The sequence below is a fragment of the Emys orbicularis genome, chromosome 7 (genome assembly GCF_028017835.1).
Source record: "Emys orbicularis isolate rEmyOrb1 chromosome 7, rEmyOrb1.hap1, whole genome shotgun sequence".
NCBI classification, from domain to species: Eukaryota; Metazoa; Chordata; order Testudines; family Emydidae; genus Emys; species Emys orbicularis.
In genome coordinates, this window is record NC_088689.1 from 39913471 (window position 1) to 39927112 (window position 13642).

Genomic DNA, 13642 nt, shown 5'->3' on the forward strand with positions numbered 1-13642 from the left:
GACTTCATTCAGAAACCATTCAGAAACTCTGCATGGTTTTAGCACCTGTAAGGTCTGGAAAGAGGACTCTGGATGCAGAGTACAGTGACATGTCAGTGTAAAAAAAAAAAAAAAGTGCAGTTGGAGCTGGCTGGAGAGTGAGCCTGAGGCTAGTCTGCACTTAAAAGTTTTGCTGGCATAGCTATGTCAGTTAGACACAGAGGGGGACAAGGGGGAATCACGCTTCTAATGGACATAACCATGCCAGCAAAAGCCCTAGTGTAGAAACAAATTATATAATCAAAATAGTGTTTTTGCTGGTAACTTATTTTGTTCAAGGACTCTTTTGCTGGTATAAATTTAGTATTCCCTAGCATAGCTATACTGCAAACCCTTTCTAGTGTAGACAAGGCCTAAAAATAAAGAGGAGCTGGATGTAGCCTGTAAACACGGACATTCTAACTGGACTACCTTGATTATTTTGAAATTAATGCTATATAGCACCAGAAAAGACAGTCCTTGCACAAAGAAGTATACAATCGAAACTAACAGATACAGAAAACAGGACACACTGGGAAAGGTAAAGGCAGCCATGACTTGGAACTGGTAGGGGACCAGGAGTTCATTTTGTGTTCATTGTAGTTATTGTTGAGTCACTTGTTGTGGGCATTGTAAAAGAAGCGATTATTTAGGAGGGATATTAAAAGGGCAGTGGCTTAGCAAACTGGATTTTGATGCATAGGTGATGAGGGGAATGGGAGGGGAATGCATAGGCAGAGATAGGAATGGGAGATGAAGACACACAGAATCTCGTATGACCTCAACCCCTTAGGATTTTTAAGTCTGTGTCATCAGTACAGTGCTTTCCCAACTTAATCTCAGATCATTGGGCACTTTAATGTCTGTGCTATAGATCCCCTCTGATCAATTTATTCTAACAGCTTTTCCTTTCTCAACACTCTGGAGCACAATTTCCAGTAACTTCACTAGAAGTTGTGCCTGTTTATACCTAGGGCTGAATTTGGCCTTCTTTGTCTTTCACAGTTTCCAAGGATCACATCTGAGGCCTAATTATCTCAAACTCACCTTCCCCTCTCTGTCTATAGAGCTGCCCCTTTCTTCAGGGGTATTTATGATTTTTTTTTTTTTAGTTTTCCCTTTATAAACAAACACTTATTTGAAATATAAATACAAAACTCTTAAGTATTTTTACTATTTTGTTATTGCATTTTACTTTCCGGGTTCTCTGCTGCCCTGGAAATGAGGCTATAATCAGTTCTTGGCAGCTCAATACCAGGAGTAAGTAGAAAAGCTGGAAGGAGTTCAGATAACAGCAGTAAAATGGATTAAATGACTGGAGAGATGGCCTAATGAGAAAAGATTTAAAGAACTAAACTAAATATTTGTAGCTTAGCTAAACAATATGTAAGGGGGAATGTGATCAGCTGCAAATATCTGAAGGTTATAAACACCAAAGGTTAGTGAGACATTATTTAAGGTGCTCCAAGGGGAGGTAAGCAGGGATAATGGGATAGACGTAAGAAAAGGGAACATTTTTAATAAGCTGTCTGTGAGAAATGTTAGCATGATGCTTGAGCCTGCAAGGTGCTAAGCACGAAGGCCCTGATCTTGCAGAGCATTTAAACCAAATGCCTAACTTTAACCACATGGATACTCCTATGGAAGTAATGGGGACTACACATATGCTTAAACTTAAGCATGTGATTTGGAGGATCAGGGACTGAGTACCCAGTGTCCTGCAGGACCCAGTCTTACAATGAAACTGATGGAAGCCTCACCACCTGAGCCCTAGAAGACATTGGAGACAACCTGTTAGCTAAATATATGGTATAAAGTAGGGGGGGTTGCGATTTATGGAATAGTGGCCCACCCCAGTGGGGACACAAGAATGTTTGGCTTGGTCTGCCTTGGTAGAAGGCAGTCTGCTGGGTAGAAGACTAGCTAGGGCAGATCTAGCTAGTCTGCTGGGTAGAAGACTAGCTAGATCAGCCAGGAGAGAGAGATAATAACAACACCTAGCTGTTAAATAAATTCTTTTCATCAGTAGGTCTCAAAGTGCTTCACAATCTTTTAAAATGTATTTATCCTTCATAACACCCCTGCGAGGTAGGGAAATATTGCCATTTTATAGATGGGGAATTGAGACAAAAAGAGTCTAAGTGACTTACCCAAGGTCATACAGGAAGTGATCTGTAGTGGAGCAGGGAACTGAACAGAGGTTTCCCAGGAGTACCTGTCTCCAGGGCAAGTAGGTCCTAGGCTGACCTGTCATACTCTAGTGCCTGCTTTTTCTGATTGTTGGCCATCTCCTCTTGGCATCCTTCTGCCTGCAAATGTCTCCCTGCATTGGTCGCAGGGTTTTGGTTCATCAGATCAGTGCCTAGCCTAGACTGTTTTGACACCCCCATGATGGGGGATTACTGAGTGCCAAAAATGCATATTCTCTGTGCAGACTTTCCTCAGGAATGATAGCCATAGAAATATATGCATACACTTATGAAATCCTGGGGAAGGATGTGCTTAAACACCAGAATGTTAAGTGTTTTAGACATACCCAGTTTAGATATTTATTACATCAGCACTTCTTCCTAGAACTGCCTCTAGCATTTAGTTCAGTCAATCTCCCTGAAACAACATAATCACAGAAATTAGAGATGGAAAATATTGTCCATCCTCTTGTTAGGGTAGGATGGTTCCCTTGCACTATATTTTCTGTTGTTTTGTATTGCCTAATTTTAAATGTCCTGGTGCCCCCTGATGTCTGATGTTAGTCTATTGACTATTAACCTACTTCACCTCATACCTTCACTCTAGTAGCTAGAGTCTGAATGAATGTCTTGCCTTTCAAAGATCAGGTAGAAATATAGATAAGAACATCAGATAATATCCTAATACAGACCTCCATAAATTGATCATTTACTGTGAACTGTAGAAGACCAATGTACTTAAGGATATACTAATAAGGATACATAATATTCTCAATAGTACAATAAGTATCTCTAATATTATCACTTTGACAACAGAAGGTATAGTCCATCTGGATAATCACATTCTACCTAAGCTAAGTTGACTGTGATTTTTCAGGTGGAGACATCTGTCCTAAAGTGTTTTATTGCTGTCACTGTTGCTTGGTTGCTCTCTTTCTCCTCTATAGGGTGCCTCTGTGTCAATGGTATGTGACGTGATCCCTGTAAATAGCCTGTATGTTTGGGATCCTTTTGGAGGAGTGTGCTCTATGAATGTAAATCAGTTGTAAGTGAATGAAGAATGTATTCAACTAACTTGAACAATTGTTATGTTCATGAATAATCTGCAATACATTTTCATTTAAAAATTCAACAAATGCTTTATGTGAACACATTTTGGTATGGCAAATGTCTGCCAGGGCTATTATTTCAAGTACTTGCTTTTTGTAATTTGGAGTTTGTGACATTACCCAGAGTAAAATCTGGACTGTTGGACAGCTGTGTCCCCTGAATTCTCCAACCTGAGGTGCCTGTTACACTGCTTTGCTGTGAGATCAAATACTCCTGGCCGGCTTACAAATAGCCTTCAGCAACTAAATTACGCCCAGCTATGCTGCAAGAGTGATAAAGCTAGCCATTCCTGAATTATATTACAGACCAGCAAATTGCAAGTCCCAGACACTTCAATCCAAATAACACTGGTTTAGATAAAACAATAAAAAGTATTAACCACAGAAAGATACATTTTAAGTGATTACAAGTAATGAGTCATAAAAGTCAGAACTGGTTACAAAGAAATAAAAGGAAAAATGCAAATTAATATCTAACTTAGCAAGCTAAGTGAACTTAAACCAAAAAGTTGTCTCACGTGTTTTTTTGCACTCTTACTGGCTGGATGCTTTTCAGGCAGGACCCCTCCCCCTGGCCAATGCTCTTTTCCTTGTCCTTCAGTTGTTCTGGATGTCATAGGTAGAGAGAAGGGGAGGAGAAGGGTAACTAGGGAGTATGCTCTTTTGTCTTATAGCAATTCTCTTCTTTGAGAATCATCTTTAGCTGTATCTTTGCCAAAATGTGAATTTCTCACTCATACCCTTTTACCTGCCAAAGAATTGCCACTAAATCAGTCAATAGTCCATTTTGATTTTCACACCTAGCTGAGGCGTCAGTTACCCTTTTGTCTCTGAGGAACTGGTTTGTGCTTACTTTTCTAAACATGGAATATGTCTCAGTAATGTTATACAGTAATCTTATAACTACAATATTGCCACACATTTTACAATGACAATAATGATCAGCACATTATGAGTTTTCAAATGATATCTCACCAGGCATACTTTGTACCAAGTTTATCATAGTCTTGTAAAAGTGGTGAACATAAGGGTACAGCCTTTACAGAGTTTCATCTAAGTCACATAGCATTTTATCTGTTCCCTGAATGGAGGACTCCCATAAAGAACTTTCAAAATGGCCATACAAACATTTCTAATGTGAACGTGCATTCAAATACACAATTACAAATATTTGCAACATTTTTGCCATGAACATGTTAGCTAACAAAAATTCAGGAAAGCAAATGAGAGGGATTAAATATTGTCAAAGTGAATTATTAGACTCAAATCCTCAGCTAGTGTAAATATACATGCCCGATTTCAGAGGGGCATGTCAATTTACCTCAGCTATGACCTTCTCCTTGATGCTTCTTTTTCTGGGGAGAAGGGGTCAGGAGGAGGGTAGAATTCACACATCTAATTAGTAGAAGGAGGTATATTAGAGAGTTGAATTGAACTGCAATTATATTCTGGAAAGGTGACAATAATAGTTCTATTTATGACCTTGCATTAAAATCTTTGTCCCTTCTTCTATATTCGCTTAGAGCATAAAACCTTCCAAGCTTTTGAATTTCGAGATCCCTTGAAGCACAAGTAGAAAATCAGCTTAGAAACTCAAACAATTGTTGTTCTTCCAAGGTACTAGAAAATATAATATCTTTATTAGTGTTGTGGGAAGATAAAAGGCGAGGAAACAGCTACATTAAGAGCATACAAAGATTACCACAATAATAAAAACTTTAAACTGTGAGACATCTCCTGGAAGGTCTACATTTCAAGAGATTAACTGAATTCCTATATCATATGTAAAATATTTGTCTTTGCCTATACTGGCAAAGACCTTAATTCCCATTCAGATCATTAGAATACTTCATTCTTTAAGACATGTATGATTTTCATTATTCACTCATGCACTATAACAGGGGTCGGCAACGTTTGGCACGCAGCTCGCCAGGGTAAGCACCCTGGCGGGCCGGGCCAGTTTATTTACCTGCTGACGCGGCAGGTTCGGCCGATCGCGGCCCCCACTGGCCGCGGTTTGCCGTCCCGGGCCAATGGGGGCGGCGGGAAGCCGCAACCCCTGCACTATAACATCCATTCCAAAATCCACAGGCTCTTAAAGCTGCGTTGCCACTGAAAAACACCAACCTACAGAGTAGTTCAGATTTTCTTCAAAACCTAATAGTATTCACAAACTCTGATTTAAGTTAATAAAAGTATTTTAAAAAGTAAAGTAAAGGGGAAGATGTAATACATGCCAATATCTACAAATATTCCATATTTTTTCTTTAAAATCCCCTACAATGTAGAACTCTGGTGTAGGTGCAAATGAAACTAACTCATTTCCCCTTTTTGTTACTTTCACCTCAAGGCAAGAAGAGAGGTCTCAAAGGTGTGGTTGTGATATACAAACAATAGTTTCTCCAAGAGGATATGCTAGTGAAAGTACTTTGAGAGTAGCAAAACCTACCTATATATAATTCTCAACAGAAGGGGTAGACCTATTTCCATTGGCTGAATCTTTCTTACAGGATCAGTAGGGTTGAGATACATCATGAGAAGAGCCTGGAGAAGGAGAGAGCATATGTCAATATCTATGGACTATAGAGAAAAAGCACAGAGAAATATAGAAAGAATGCTGTAAGTTGCAGAATCAACTTCTATTGCTACATTGCATTACTGTTCATTTTTTACTTCCAATGGGAGGGAAAAAACTTACTGCATGTAAGAGAAATGTGGGCTTGGGATATTATGAAAGAGTCTTGTTAAAAACATTACATATTATTTATGAGGCAAATACTATGTAGACAGCAATGGATAAAGCTAGGGGAAGATACAGTTCCTTCTCCAGAAAATTTAAGTCTTATATAGAGTCTGATTTCACTGTGATGCAGATGGGCCAGATCTTCCAATGGCATAAAGTAATGGAGCTACATTGATTTATGCTAGGTAAGGATTTGGATCTTTTTAAATTATAAATTTATTTTGTAACTATTTGAGCAAGTTATCCCTGAAAGTACGTTTAAGGGTAGATTTCAGTTAAGAGAGGGATGTCAACAATTCACTAGGACAACAAAGAAGTTCCAAGTGTAGGGTAGCAACACTGTAGTAGGAAGGAAACCCAGGCAAGAAAGCACCACAAGGTTTGTATAATATTCAAAAACAACAAAAGGCAAGGGCCAATGGCTATTATCCAGGATGGGCAGGAATGGTGTCCCTAGCCTCTGTTTGCCAGAAGCTGGGAATGGGCGACAAGGGATGGATCACTTGATGATTACCTGTTCTGTTCCCTCTGGGGCACCTGGCATTGGCCACTGTTGGAAGACAGACTACTGGGCTAGATGGACCTTTGGTCTGATCCAGTATGGCCGTTCTTATGTTCTTATGACATACCAGTACTATCATGACAGATCCAATGTGCCAAACCACTCCTTGCTAGAATAAACCTGGCTCTGCTGGTGGCAGAATGCTAAGAGCATGAACACAGAGGTTCATCCAGAAAAGTATCCAGAAACGTCCCCAGAGTAGGACAGACTGACCAGAGACGGGATGGGGCTAGGATAGCCTCTGCCAGCTGGGTGCCTATGAAGCTCTGGCCCTGAAAGAGAACAATAGCAGAACCACTGGAATGAAGAGGTTACAAGGATGAGTGATATCCCCCTGCTAATCAGTGAGAGAGAGAGAAAGAGAGAGAGAGACAGACAGACATAGCATGAGCTCAGGTATTTCCAATTAGTGGGAAGGGGAGTTTTGTAAATGTTATATATGAAACTGCAAAGTGTGTCAGAGCTCAACTGTGAGGGACTATTTTAACTCTCTGCTTTACTGTGAGAAAGACAGAATGTTGCAGTTACATTTAGGAACGACAGCTGTGAGCGCCCAGGGGTATAAGCAGCTTGCAGGAGATGAGAGCATGCCCTGCTGATTTTTGGATCTGCCTTCAGGTCTGGACTTGAAGAAGAGATCTGTGTAAGCTCAAAAGCTTGTCTTTCTCACCAACACAAGTTGGTCCAATAAAAGATATTACCTCACCCACTTTGTCTCTCTAACTACAAGGAGCATATAACCTTGCAGTAGCCTTATTCTCCTACATTCTGTCCTGTGAACTCTTCTCTTATGTCTAGCAAATAAGATAGTTAAAAGGGTAATAACTAGTTTACCCACTCTGATGCTGTGGCTTTCTTTTCTCTGTGATTGTGTACTTTGTTTCATTCCTTTTTTTTATTTATATCTCCAGCACTAATCACAGTATCCAAGCACCTTGCAAGATTAAATACACAATATAACTCTAGAATGTAGAACACTCCTTCCCTTCCTTTTAAGCCAATTTCTTGCAGTGATTAAATGCCAAGGGGCTAAATTTTGCATGTAGTTTACTTTGCTTCATTTGTTACTGTTTTGCTAATCCCTATTGTAGTCTGTTTTCTTAATGATCGCTACATCTATATTTCTATAACTGAATGTTTTGGCTATAGGCATAAGGTTCCTGAATTTTTGGCATCTAATTGATGGAAGTGTGCAAGCCTTTATGCAGAATGAGCACCTACTTCATTATAACATGCATTAGCAATAAGCGGTCTCCAATAGTAGTGCATAGTAATCATTTGTTTCATAAAGGTGGAACAACAACTTTATTGCTAAGGGTTTTTAATGCTGCCACATTCTTAGCAGTACTCAAACCCAAATGCAAGAACACTGGCAAGACACCAGAATTACCAGTAATGTTGCATCACCAAATCATACCCACTAAATGCCCTAGAAGGTTCTTAAAGGCATACCTTTTGACGAAAGTTTTCAAAAGATAGAGATTCTTGAAAAGATTCCAGCAGTCTCTCTGCTGTGTTGGAGTTTCCAGAATATTTATCTATGCACAGCAATTCTGAAAATTACCCTTACTTTCAGTAGTTCCTGAGCTAGAAAGAGCTTCAGTTTCCTGCAATCAAGATGACCCTTTTAAAAAACAAAAACAAAGTGACATATTTTAGAATAATGCCTCCACATTCCACAGCAACAGTGTCAGATCTATATTGTAGAATACCATAGTACTACTGACTTTAATAAAGACATACTCCTTAATGCATACTAATGGATTTTCTTCTAGTAAAGAGACACCAAGATGTAGGTACACATACATGTGCAGACAAACAAAATGGGGAATTGAGAATGGAGAAAATATGAAGCCAGATTCTTCCCTGCACTAGTGAGTCAGTGAAAAAGTTTGGTATAGAACTCAGGAGAAATACCTCCCAATTATCTACTCTAAACAGTAAACCATACCATCCAAAATCCAACTTTTATAATTCATTCCTGTTCATAATATGATAGCTTCCTGAGGAGCTAACCTAAGGTTAATATATAGTTTAATACAGTAACTCCTCACTTAAAGTCATCCCGGTTAACGTTGTTTCATTGTTACGTTCTGATCAATTAGAGAACATGCTTGTTTAAAGTTGCACAATGCTCCCTTATAACGTCGTTTGGCAACTGCCTGCTTTGTTCACTGCTTGCAGAAAGAGCAGCCCATTGGAGCTAGCTGGTGGGGGCTTGGAACCAGGGTGGACCGGCAGCCCCCCATCAGCTCCCCGCATCCCTAAGTTCCCTGTGTGGCAGCCGCCCAGCAGGCGATCAATTGCAGGCAGTTCAGCTATCCCCTCCGCCACTGTCATGTGCTGCTCCTGCCCTCTGCCTTGGAGCTGTTCCCAGGAGCCTCCTGTTTGCTGTGCGGGGGTGGGGGAAGAGGGGAGCTAATGTCAGGGTGTCCCCTCCCCCCTGCTCCTGCCCCCCCCACTTACCCCATCTTCATAGAGCAGGGGGCGGGGACACGACAGAGCTCAGGATGGAGGGAGCTTACTGGCAGCAGCTGCTGTCTCAACTTGCTGATCTACTTAAAAAGGCAGTGTACTTAGAGTGGGGTCAGGGTACTTAAAGGGGCAATGCACATTTCTCTCTCTCACGCACACACACACACACACACACACACACACACACACACACACGGTGTGTCTCTCTGTCTGTGTCTGCCATGCTGTCTCCACTCCCTCCATTTGTGCTGCCTTGTAAAGTGTGAGGCTACATTAACAACAATGTGTTAACCTTTGAGGGCTCAGCTGAGTGCTAGTTCATCACTTAGCAGTAAGGCATTCCCTGGGAAATATCCCACCCTCTGACTTTACCACCTCAGCCAAGCTTCACAATCATCATTGCTATGTACCGTTTTAAATTGTTTGTTTAAAACTTATACTGTGTGTGTGTGTGTGTGTGTGTGTGTGTGTGTGTGTGTGTGTGTGTGTGTGTGTGTGTGTGTGTATAAAATAGTCTTTTGTCTGGTGAAAAAAACATTAAGCAAGGAGTTACTGTATAAACTTCAGTTGAAATTTTCAAAGGCAAAATAGAATTTTAGCCACACAACTCCCATTAAAATGAAATAAATCCCCTAGTCAGCACTGAAAAAATCTCACCCTTCATGAATATTTAACAGGATATTTCTTATAGCCGATAGATGCTTTATGAAATTAGCTTTATCTTAATGAAGAAAATCATACAATAATTTTACACAAAGTATCTCCCAAACATTTTTGTTAACTTCTCACAAGCCATTGTTTCAGATATGAATAATGATAGCAACATAACTAGAGTTTGGTTTTGTCAGAACATATATTCTTTATCTTCTTCAGGAATGGTCTAGTTATACTTAGTCCTGCCTTGAGTGCAGGGGGCTGGACTAGATGATCCACTGTGGTCCCTTCCAGTCCTACATTTCTCTGATTCTTGGTCTTCATATCAAAAGGATTCACCAGCCATTTCCTTAGTTTCATTATAAAAAGTTACATATTTTAAAGTCAGTCTTTTTAGTATATGTTTTTAATTAAAATTTTAATCACTATTAATATGATTAAGATGTATAGGAACTAACAATTTTCAAAGGAAATGAAAAGATCCTAATAAAATAGTAAAGCATAAAGGCAAAGACTGGGATGAAGCAATGCGTAAGGCGGATCATTTGCTTGTCAGCATATATTATGCTCATTTGTTGACTTGTAAATGAACTGTCAAAAGACATATGAAAGGTAGCTTTGCATCACCTGCACTTCTACAAATACTTTCTCAGTCTAGTGTTTTTCTTTTTTCTTTAGAGGTAGAACTAAATATTGTATCATATTTGTCAAAGTCTTCCTGAAGTAATTTTGTACATGGATCGATAATAATACTTTAGAGATTTACATACTACCTTTCATCCAAGGAACTAAAAATGTTTTACAAGTATTAATTAAGTTTTACAACATGACTTGGAAGGTCTGCATGGTAATATTATGATTCACTAGAAGAAAAACGTGGCTTACAATATTAATGAGCTGTAAATAGTCATGTCTCAAGTTAGGTTGATGTTCTGTTATTTACCACCTCATTCAGTTCTGATACAATACTAACCAATCAAAACCTATGCAAATGAGTGCACCTTGATTATCTGTGTTTAGAAAATTATTCACTACTCAAGAGATGAATGATGCTTCCTGCACCTCCATACTTCAATTTCATCTGCCCTTTAGAATAATTTAAAAGGGAAAAAATGATACACTTTTGAAGTTTATGGCTATAGTGGAAAGATTACCAGTGAAGACGTTCAGAATATATTTAACACAACACATGCATTACTTTTCCATTTTATTATGAATACCAGCCTTGTATTCTTCAATGTATACTTCTCATGTCCATATGTTTTGATATTCACTTCAACAGCTGTCAATATATCAGTTTTACAGAAGAATTTAAAAGTTGTCACTTACCCAATATCAGACAATAAGTGAATACAGATGTCCTGACTCCCACCCACTTGCATTCGCCAGTAGACACATTACCACTGAAAATGTGTGAAGATTGGGCAGAAGGGCAGGGACATTTCTAATAATTAGATTTTTTGCATGGTAAAAGTGAAGTTGATTATTTTTCCAGGTGAGTGGGTGGGCTGATAGAACTCATAAGGTGAATACAATACAGTTTCTCAGCAAAGCATGCTGAAAAACATGTGCAGAGTGCTGTCAGGTTCCTTTTTGTTTCTCCCCATAGGAGTAAGTCTTTGTTATAACCACTCCACATTTCCCTATCTAACTACATTTTTCAAGAATAGCTGAACTGTCATAAAATCATTATACAGAAAGTAGGCACATACAGGTTAAAATGAAAGTGGGAAAGGCGAAGACGTTTAAAATTGTTCTAAAATGTTTATGAAAGTTTTAGGTAGTGCAGAGAAGTAATGGCAGAATAAGGCTTCAATCCTGTAATAAGTTCCACACTGGTGGACTCCAGAGCCTGATATAATAGGCATTATGGAAACTTGGTGGAATGAGGATAATTGATCGGACACGGTAATACCAGGGCACAACATATATAGGAATGACAGAGTAGGTTGTGCTGGTCGGGGGAATGGCACTATATGTGAAAGAAAGCATAGAGTTAAATAAAGTAAAAATCATCAGTGAATCAAACTGTACCATAGACTTTCTATGGCATGAAATTCCATGGTTGAATAATAAGAGTGTAGCAGTGGGAATATATTATCAACCACCTGACCAGGATGGTGAAAGTGATTGTGAAATGCTCAGGGAGGCTGCAAAGGCAAAAAAAAACCAAAAAACCAAACATTAATGAAGGTGAATTTCAACTATTCTTATATTGACTGGGTACATGTCTCCTCAGGATGGGATGCAGAGATAAACTGTCTAGACTCAATTAATGACTGGTTCTTGGAGCATCTTATCCTGGAACTCAAGATGGGAGAGGCAATTCTTGATTTAGTCCTAAGTGGAAATAGGATCTGGTCCAAGAGGTGAATATTGCTGAACTGCTCGATAATAGTGACCATATTGTGATTAACTTTAACCTCCTTCTAGAGGAAAAATGCCAAAGAAACCCACAAGAGTGGCATTTAACTTAAAAAAGGGAACTACATAAAATGAGAAGGCTAGCTAAATGGAAATTAAAAGGAACAGTCACAAGCCTAAAATGACTGCAAACTGCATGGAGAATATTTAAAAACACCACAGTAGAGGCTCAAACGAACTGTATACCCAAAATAAAATAAAAAAAATAAGAGAACCAAAAAAAAAATGCTATCATGGGTAAAAAGCAGAGTGAAAGAGGTAGTTAGAGCATAAAACACTGGCAAGTTAAGGGCCAAAGTATAACAAGGTGGGCCAAGAAAGAATTTGAAGAGCAACTAGCTAAGGATACAAAAACTAACAGCATTTTTTTTTTAAGGAATTCAAAAGCAAGAAGCTAGCTAAACAGTCAGTGGGACCACTGGATGATTGAGGTGCTACAGGATCACTCAAGTAAGATAAAGCCATTGTAGAGAAGCTAAATGAATTATTTACATGAGTCTTCACTGCAGAGGATATGGGGGAGATCCCCATACCTGAGCCATTCTTTTTAGGTGACAAATCTGAGGAACTGTCCCAGACTTAGGTGTCATTAAAGAAGGTTTTGGAACAAATTGATAAATTAAACACTAATAAGACACCAGGACAAGATGGGATTCACCCAAGAGTTTTGAAAAAACTCAGATAAGAAACTGCAGAACTACTAACTGCAGTACATAACCTATTGCTTAAATCAGCCTGTGTACCAGATGACTGGCAGATAGCTAATGTGATGCTGATTTTTAAACAAGGCACCAGGAAGCCTGACTTTAGTACCAGGCAAATTGGCTTAATGTATAGTAAAGAACAAAATTTATCAGACACACATCTATAAACACAATATATTGGGGAAGAGTCAACACTGCTTTTGTAAAGGGAAATCATGTCTCACCAATATATTAAAATTCTTTGTGGATGTCAACAAGCATGTGGACAAGGGTGACCCAGTTGATACAGTGTACTTGGACGTTCAGAAAGCCTTTGACAAGGTCCCACACCAAAGGCTCTTAAGCAACTAAGCAGTCAGGGAATAAGAGGGAAGGTCTCAAATGGATCAATAACTGGTTAAAATATAGGAAACAAAGTATAGGAATAAATGGTCAGTTTTCACAATGGAGAGAGGTGAATCATGGGGGTCTCTTCCCCCCCCCCACCCCCCATGATCTGTACTGAGACCTGTACTATTCAACATGGTCATATATGATCTGGAAAAGGGGTGAAGAGTGAGGTAGCAAAATGTGTAGATGATACAAGTTAGTTAATTCCAAAGCAGATTCTGAAGAGTTACAAAGGGATCTCACTAACGTGAGTGGGCGGGTGACAAAATGGTAGGTGAAATTCAATTTTGGTAAGTGCAAAGTAATGCACACTGGAAAAAATAATACCAACTATACATACAAAATCATGGAGTCTAAATTAATTGTTACTTCTC

General features: G+C 39.1%; 1 long non-coding RNA gene across 2 annotated transcripts in view; it reads right to left on the reverse strand.

The window, feature by feature from the left end:
• Positions 1 to 4298: 4298 nt before the first annotated feature.
• Positions 4299 to 13642, reverse strand: part of LOC135881197 (uncharacterized) — a 278680-nt gene continuing 269336 nt past the window's right edge. Inside the window, exons 3-6 of one of the 2 annotated variants that reach the window (XR_010561536.1) lie at positions 8074 to 8245; positions 6835 to 6893; positions 5766 to 5860; positions 4299 to 4936 (exon numbers count right to left, since the gene is read on the reverse strand). This is a non-coding gene — a long non-coding RNA (uncharacterized LOC135881197). The remainder of the gene's footprint in view (positions 4937 to 5765; positions 5861 to 6834; positions 6894 to 8073; positions 8246 to 13642) is intronic. The other variant, XR_010561535.1, reaches the window with a different exon arrangement.